This window comes from Nelumbo lutea, chromosome 1 (assembly GCF_056320005.1).
Source record: "Nelumbo lutea isolate HS-2025 chromosome 1, American lotus-T2T, whole genome shotgun sequence".
NCBI lineage: Eukaryota > Viridiplantae > Streptophyta > Magnoliopsida > Proteales > Nelumbonaceae > Nelumbo > Nelumbo lutea.
Window position 1 is genome coordinate 168,836,712 of NC_142684.1, and position 9,332 is coordinate 168,846,043.

Here is a 9,332-nt window from a genome sequence, read left to right on the forward strand (position 1 = left end):
CGTTGCCCCCAGCCAATTCGTGTGGCACAATTGGCACCGTTTGTGGGAATGTTGCTAAGATGACCCCCACTTTATGATAAAAAAAAACAACATACTCTAAATCCAAGCCCTCTTAAGCTTGAAAACCATGGTGTAGAGAACCAGGAACAATCAGAACCAGGTCACCTATGAACAGTTTCAGGCTGTCCTCGATTGTCTAGACCGCCTTACTCAACGAATGGAAGAAGTTTTCCCCCGAGCAGGAGGTCCCTCTCGAGATGACTGCCCCACTGGGGTGTTAGAGGATCAAGGTCGACATGAGAATGTCGAGCCATCGGCCCCTGGCCACGGTAACTCGCTGGCTGAGCCATCAGAATCGGGCAACAACCATCCCCCGGATTCACCACGAAGGAACATTTGTCTTCCTAACCGAAGGGAAAGCGTGCCCGCTCAATCCAAAGATAGTCATCAACCTTCAGAGCAACACCACCGCTGCCAGAGGGAGGCCTCCCAAGACGATGACGGGCATCTCGACCGCCCTGGAGTTTGCTCCCGAGGTGAGAGTCGACACCACGCCACTCCCCCTCCCGTCTCGAATCTCTGGGACGTTCTGAATGATCGTCGCACCCGCAAAGGAACACGCAACCCTGTCTCAAGAGTATTCGGGAGTCCAAATTGATGCCCACTGAGTCCGTAAGGACAGAAGCGGAACCCATGCCCGCGTTGACCCAGGGCTTGCTGAGTTGTGAACCGAGACTGGGACCGTCAAGAACGAGCTCTGCCAGGTTAAGGAGAGCCAAGCCAACGCCTCAACCAGTCATGGCAACTCCGCTGGCCGCATAGACGCATTCACCCCGGAAATCATTTCGGAGCCTCTTCCCTCACACTTTAAGGCTCCCACACTGGAAAACGTATAATAGGAGCACTGACCCCAATGACCACCTGGAGGGTTTCAAGGCACTCATGATACTCTACGGGTATTCCGACGCCTTGACGTGTCGGACCTTCTAGGCCACCTTCAGGGGGGCCGCTTGCGACTGGTTCTCCAACCTCCCTCCTCGATCAATCAGCTCATAGGAGCAATTTACAACCTTGTTCCTCACCCACTACATCAGGAGTAGACGATGCCAAAAGAGCGTAGTCTCTTTGGTGTCACTAAAACAGGAACCAAGTGAAAGTCTGTGGTCTTGTATTGACCGCTTTAAGAAGGAAGAGCTCGAGGTTTGAGACCTCGACCCTATGGTCTTCATGCATGTAGCCATTAACAGAATCCGCCCCGACTCAGCCCTCAAGTGCTCAATCGCCAAGACTCTACCAAAGACTAAACTTGAATTCCTCAAGAATGCCCAAAAATACATCACGGCAGAAGAGGCTTCGACCGGGGACAACCAAGAAAGGGCAGCCAAAAGCCATGACGGGCCCCCAGAGAAGAAGAGAAAAGGTAGGGGGACTAGTGCCACCCCGGCAACCATGGTGGCAAAGACAACAAGAAGCCATTGACTCCGACCTTGGCTTATAAGGACTACATGCCACTCAACTCCACCCACACTCAAATACTGATGTAGATCGGGGAAGAGAAGTTTGTGAAGTGGCCAACAAAGCTGAAGTAGAACCCCAAGAGGGGGAACCCTATGAAGTCCTGCAAGTATCACCGCGGCATCGGGCATGACACCGAGGACTGCTACGATCTAAAGAACGAAATAGAGTCTCTTATCCACCGCGAGCACCTCAAGCAATTCATCAGAGGAGAGGTTGATGCCTCGTCCTCCCAGTAGTAGCAGCATCAGCAAGTGGCAGGTATCATCGACGTCATCGCCGAGGGCATGGCCTCAGGTGAAGCCTCAACCTCGATTCTAAAACCTACACCAGGCTGAGCATGGACCTAAGCTTTAGGCCAGTCTGACAAAAGAAGAGAAGCTTTGTACCGGAACGATGGAAGTCCATAGGAGAGGAAGTTGATAAGTTACTCGATGCCGGCTTCATCCGTGAGATTCATTACCCCAACTGGTTGTCTAACGTGGTTTTGGTAAGGAAAGCTAATGAGAAATGACGGATCTGTATTAACTTCACAGACCTTAACTGAGCCTGCCCAAAGGACAGTTTTCCTTTGCCAATGATAGACCACCTCGTTGATGCCACTACGGGGTATGAATTACTCAACATCATGGATGCCTTCTCTGGGTACAACCAGATCCAAATGCACCCCAACAACGAGAAGACCTTGTAAATCACTGAGCACGGCCGGCATTAAGAATGTAGGGGCCACCTACTAGTGCCTTGTCAACAAGGTTTTCAAGAATCAGATGGGGAGGAATGTCGAAGCCTACATGGATGACATGGTGGTGAAGAGCCTGAAGGCCGAAGCACACACCTCGAACTTGGCCGAGACCTTTGATACTCTACACAAGTTCAACATGAAGCTCAACCCGAGCAAGTGTGCCTTCGAACTTACCTCAGGAAGGATCCTAGGTTTCGTCGTCAGTCAAAGAGGCATTAAAGCCAACCCAGACAAGGTACATGCCATACTAGACATGGCACCCCTCAATCAATAAAGGAGACCTAGAGACTCACCAGTAGGATAGTCGTCCTCAACCATTTCATGTCAAAGTTGGCAGACCGCTGCCTTCCCTTCTTTCGCATCATCAAGAAGCTAAAAAATTTTCAATGAACGGAAGAATGTTAGCGTGCCTTCGACGAGCTCAAGCTATACCTTGCCTCACCCCCGCTCCTTGCTCGGTTGACATAAGGGGAAATTCTATATTTGTACTTGTCAACTATAGACAAGACCATCAGCTCGGTCCTGGTGAAAGATGACAAAGTCCAAAGACCTGTATACTATGTCAGCAAGGTCCTCTGTGACACTGAAACTAGGTACCCCAAAGTGGAAAACTAGCCTACACCCTCGTCACCTCGACTAAAAAGATCAGGTCGTATTTCCAAGCCCATACTATCATGGTCCTGACGAATCAGCCCCTTAAGGCCGTCCTCGCCAAGCTAAAGACTTCAGGACACCTTTGAACTGTCGGAGTTTGATATCCAATACCAGTCGAGGCCTACGATCAAAGTGCAAACCTTAGGTGACGTCAAGCGGGTGTAGGCTAGTCCAAAGACCTATATATTATGTCAGCAAGGTCCTCTGTGACACTGAAACTAGGTACCCCAAAGTGGAAAACTAGCCTACATCCTCATCACCTCGGCTAAAAAGATCAGGTCGTATTTCCAAGCCCATACTATCATGGTCCTGATGAATCAGCCCCTTAAGGCTGTCCTCGCCAAGCTAAAGACTTTAGGACACCTTTGAACTGTTGAAGTTTGACATCCAATACCAGCCAAGGCCTGCGATCAAAGCGCAAACCTTAGGTGATATCATAGCGGAATGCACCTTCAGCAGGCCCCTCAACCGGTCACATGGAGACGAATCAGAAGAACCACACTCGGCCAATGAAACCCCCCCTATGTGGAGACTTTTTGTCGATGGTTCATCTAATGCCAAAGGGAGTTGAGCGGGCCTCATTCTCCTCACTCCTGACAGTGTCATCATAGAGTATGTGTTGAGATTCGAGTTCCCTGCATCCAACAACCAAGCCGAGTACAAAGCCCTCTTGGCAGGGTTACAGTTCACTAGAGATCACAACTTTAAGCACATCGGCCCTCCATAGAGGACATCCAAATCCTCCCCATAGAGGCCGAACCGTCTTGGATGTACCCTATCATCGACTTCCTACAGACGGAGAGGCTACCGACGATAGGAACAAAGTTAGAAAACTCCTATGTCAGGTAGCACACTACACCCTGCTAGAAGGTAAATTGTATAGAAGGTCCTTCACCTTGCCTTACCTCTGATGCCTCTACCAGGAGGAGGGCGAGTACGTGCTCCAAGAAATTCATGAAGGCATCTACGAGTAGCTTGCTACTATAACTCCAAGGTGAAAGAAAGACACTACAGAGAAGACCATGTCCTCAAGAAGGTCATGGTCCCCGAACCTGGAGTGGGAAAGCTGGGCCCCAGCTGAGAAGACCCTTACCGGATTAAGCAAGCTCTTGGCCCCATCACAGTTTAGTTAGAAAATTTAGATGGAAGACCCATCCCTCGGACGTGGAATTTGAAGGACCTCCAGATGTACTATAGGTGAATGTAATTTTTTGATGAAATAATGAATGAATGAAGCAAAGTTCCTCTCCACTTTGGATGGTCAAACGAATGAATCCTAAGTCCAAAAAGACTTACAGCCTTGGGACCTACCAGCGTGGGAAGCCCTCTTTCGAGGGATGAAACCTCGACATAGGCCATTGCGGAAAACAACACCTCACCCAGGACATACGTGCCAAGGCAAAAGGCTTGTTACGCCTCGTTACCTTGGAGTGTGGTGACCCCCTCGGCTACCCGCACTTAGCGTAATGGAAATAGTGAGACAGAGCCCTTGGCTTCGCTGGTGGGATGCCTCGGCCTCCCCCGAAAAAACACTTGGTAAGAACGAGTCAGGGGAACTGCACCCTAATGGTGCCGCTCCACCTTGCCTCTTCGTCTACCCAAGTACATCAGCGGCATACCTCGGCCATGGCACCAGGTCCCTTTGGCCTTGCCTAAGTTAACACAAGATTTGGGAACCAAGTGAGCCCCACTTCAGACGCGTGACTCCATCTCAGCTCCCAATGTCCCAATTACTTTAGGCGAGCATGCAAGTAAACAAGTACTACGAATGAATTGTGTGCGTCTTGTGTATCGTGGTCTTGATTGTTTGGAGGGGAAAGGGTCTCTCATAAAAAAAAGGAAAAGAGAAAAAGGAATAAGAAGAAAAAAGAAAGGGGAAAAGACAACATGCACAAAGCACAGTAGATACAAAAAATGGCTTCATTCATTACTCAATTTTGGTCTAGTATAGCCTTTACAAAAAGTTTTGTATTGCCTTCACAAAAAGAAAAAGAAGAAAAGCAAACAACAAAGTATTACAACCACTAAACAAAAAGGGGGGGGGGGGGAATCTACGCTTGCGCCTCGTCGTTGGTAGGAGGGGGAATGGAGTCTTCGGCCGGCTGAGCCTCGGTGGGAGCATTGGGGATCACTTGTAGCCCCTCGATGCCAAAATCTGGCAGCACCACTAGGAGTGCCTTCTTGGTATCTTCAATACCGTCGAGATAGGACGACGAAGCATACTCCACTAGCATATCCGGGTAGTTAGAGGACTTCTTGTACACCTCCACCACCTTGGTTGTTTCTTTCTTCAATTGTTCTGTCGAGGCTAGGGCTTCGGCAACTTTCTTCTCTGCCTTGGCAGCCTTCTTCTCTGCCTCAACTGCCCGTTTCTCCACTTCCATGACTATGCTCTCCAACTAGATCTGCTCCATCTGCTCCTTGGAGAGCCCTTGCCACACCTCCTTCATCTGAACCTCAAGGCACTCCTGAACTGATTGCTCATCCAGTAGCACCTTTCGGAATTTTTGGTACTTGTCATCGGCAGTGACAACTGCCTTCTGGAACTTCTCCCATTCCTTATGGTGTTTCACCTTGGCGGCCGTTTTCTCCTTCTCTGCCTTGTCAATTCGAGACATGGCAAGTCTTGTTTGGTCCCACAAATCAACGAAGTGCAGACAGGCCTGCAACAAAACCAGTTAGCAAACAAAAAGGTAAGGAGAGAAGAAAACGTGAAGCCGAAGAACATCTTACCTCAGCCAAGTGATACAGTCCTTCATCGTAGATTGCCTTGGGGTCACTCTGCAGTAGACGGTAATGATCACTTGGCAGGATGGCCCCGCTCACCAGCTCCTAGCTGACCCCTTCGTCTTGAATGGAGTCCCCCTCTCGGAATTACCATTGTGGGCGGAAGATCTTCCCAATCCCCTCGTCTCTCTCAGGGAGCCCCTGTACTGATGGAGGGGCTGATGAAGGCCCTGATGGGCGCTCCCCGGGCGTGGACCTCTGCACCACCTCCTCGGCCTGCCTATCAATGTTATTCACCTTCCACGGTGGTTTCTCCCTCGACATGTCTACTGCGGGCCTCTTCTTACCCGCCTCATGCCTGTCTGTAGGCTTCTTTGGCACCTTGGTCCCGATGGTGGGCTTCTTCGGCACCTTTGTCAACTTCTTCGATGCCACCACCAGCTACTTCCCCTTGGCGGTGACCTGCAGATCTCCCCCCTTCGCCAGGGTAGGGGGCAGCTTCATCGCTGGGCCTCTTCAGCATTTGCCCTCCGTCTTTCTTCCCGACCTGCTTCACCCGGACATTCTCCAACAAACTCTGCTTGGCATCCATTGGCACTTCGGCGAAACAACAAAAGAAAATAGTTAGTACATTAAAGTGAAAAAGAAGAGAATGTGGAAGACGCACTAACTACATAACCTTTTCTACCGAGGGGGGCTGAGCTAATCCCAGCGAAGACTAGGGCGTCCACCTCCTCCACCAACGGCTTTGCTTGGAATGTCCCCGTCAGGAGCAGGTGAGCTACAGCTGTACCCTCTTTGTCTCAAAGCGGTGGGGGACATCTCTTGACAATGATGCATGCCTTCCCCCATTTAGACCTGAACCGCCAGCCCTCGGGGCAGGAGACGTAGAAAAACCTGTCCTTCCACCCGTGGATGGATGAGGGGTTATGCATAGGCTTCCCCCTCCTCGGGTGGAAATAGTACATGTTGGCCTCGAAAGCGTGCTTACTTGGTGCAAACATGGCTTAGAACAGTCTCAACGTCAAATCCACCCCCCGAGCCGAGCCCACACCATCATGGAAACTATGGTCCTAAGGGCGTTGAGTACCAGCTGGCTGATAGTGATGTCTGATGAGAATAAAAATTATCATACTTTTATCCCTCAATATTCAGTATTTTATACTTGATTAGTACCAAATTAGACTCACTATTCTTGTATCTCGATTTAGGGAATGAAAGAAGGCGTTAGGTGAAAAACAAGGCTAATCGGGTAATTTTGCACAATTTCATTTCCGTGCGGTAATCTGGTCATAACTCTCCCATCCGCAATCCAATTGAGAAGATTCATGATGCATTGGAAAGATAAGGAAACATCTACAACTTTCATGTTTTGAGTTTTGATAGATTCAAAATGCATCGAGGTCAAAATCGGGCCTGAAGTCTAAGCAAATTCATAGAGAAGCCCAGTTCGCAGTTGAAGCCCATTTCGCAACTGAAGCCCAGTTCACAGAGAAGCCTTGCGGTGGCCCAATTCGTTAAAGAAGCCTAGTACAAATGCAAGAATAAGAAACATCAAAGAGTCCTATCAGATTCAATTTCCTGTTGTATTTCTAGAAAGATAAAAGAAGATTAGGATTACTAGTTAAGAGATAAGGATAGACTATATCTAATGTAAGCAATATCTAATAGAGAACTGATATCCTAATGGAGAAAGAACTCCTTAGAGGAGAAGGAGACAACTCCCTCATAATTCTATATAAGGGGCGGGGGGGGGGGGGGACTAGCACCCAAGGCCATCATGAAATCCTCCAAGAAGAGCTTCAGCCTTTAGAGAGAGACATCGGCAACCAAGTAGGAAGAAGTAGAGTTCACCCCCTCTCATCTGGAAGTTGCGATTTCATCATGAAGTGTCTATAAGGTTTTATTTTCTGGTTGAAGGGTTAGGAAAACTTTGTTTCTATAAACATTGTGAGATCTAATTGTTTTTTTATTTCAATTCATTGTTTATGGGTATTCATATGTTTTCTGCGATTAACTATGATGATTATTTTTATTGATTAAGCAAGAAGGGCCCCTTGCTCATTCAATGAAAATAATCTATGGCCGATTGAACCTCCAGTTTCGTATATGATTGGTAGGTTCAATCATGGACGCAACTAACAGAAATTGATTGCAAAAAAATTTTCAATCTATGTTAGGAAAATGTATGATCTGGTTTTAATGGTCTAAGATTATGAGATTGCTGACCAGAATTGGGTCTCTCCCCTCTTAATGCTATTAATAGATTAAATCCTAAGAGCTTGTTTAGGATTGTCTATTAATAAGAGAAACAATCAAAGAGCTTATTTTGGTTGTCGAATAATATGAGTAGAGGTTGGCCGTTAGAGCTTGTTAATAGCTATAACCAATTTATTCGTAAACATATGAATCTATCTTTGCATCGAAGATCAATGATAAGAATCAAAGTTGAACTTGTCCCTTCAACCGGAAGCTATATTCCATCGATTTAATCTTTTGCTTTTTGTTATTTTCTTGTTTTCCTTAGCTTTACAACCCCCTTACTTCGTTTACTTGGAAATAAATCCACCCAATCCTTGTGGAGACGACCATGCTCATCACTATCTACAAATTATTTAATTGGAGCAAGACTATTTATCTTTGGATAGATTCGACACCTACCAATGTCATACCACTCTAGCAGCTCGAAGATCAAAGAAGGAAGGGGAAACCTTAGGCTAAACTCCAAAAAATGCTGGTAGACACAGATTTCCCCCTCCTCAGGGGTCCACAGCCAAGTGCCCACATCAGGAACCCTCAAATTATAAGACCAAGGTATGTGGAGACTCCTCGCCAGGGATTTGACCTGGCACACATCTAAGGAGCTGTCAAACTCCGAATGCGGGACACCAGCATCAGCCACCCTTTGGGCATCACTTCCTTCCACTGGTCCAACGACATCTTCCACATCATCCTCGGAGAGAGATCCCTCGGGCTCCCTCTGTAACGTCGAGGTGACACTTTCATAGGGAGAATCATTCCCCCGGTGACTACCCTCGGCACCCCCCGAGGTTAACCTTTCCCTAAGGATGGCCAAGTCCCGGCGAAGGGGCACTACAGCTAAGGAACCTAGGGAAGATAGGGGAGAGGGGGTTGCAGGAGAGCTCCCACCTGAGATGTTCAAGAGTTCATGGCATTCAGGGCCAGAGTCTGAAAACAACATATTCAATTACCTAAGAGTGGGTGAAATATCCCGAAGAGAGAAAGAAATAGGAGAGTTTGGGAGAATTGAGAGCTGGGGAGCTGCGTTCACTCAAGAGAAAGGGCATCTAAGTTCAAGTGAATGAGAAAGTCACTGCCAGGGTCCTTATTTAAAAGAAAATGGATGGTCTGGATTTCTACGAATCTGATGGCTGAGACAAATCCGCTCCCACCGTCCAACTATGATGCGCCACCGGAGCTTGTCCTCGGGAGATGAAACGATGCCCAAAGAAACGGTTCAGATCGACACAAATCCAACGGATGCGGGAGCCCTCCGTTTTTGAGAACCAGTTCCACCGCACTTCCTAGCGCATGCCCTCTGAAGGCGAAATGACATAGGGTGGACCGCGAAGACCGTTCGCGGCAGCCCACTAAGCGAACCATCGAGCGGACCACTCGACCTGACAAACACACTACTATTGGAATAATCGTCCCCCGCACGGTAGCTCCCTAA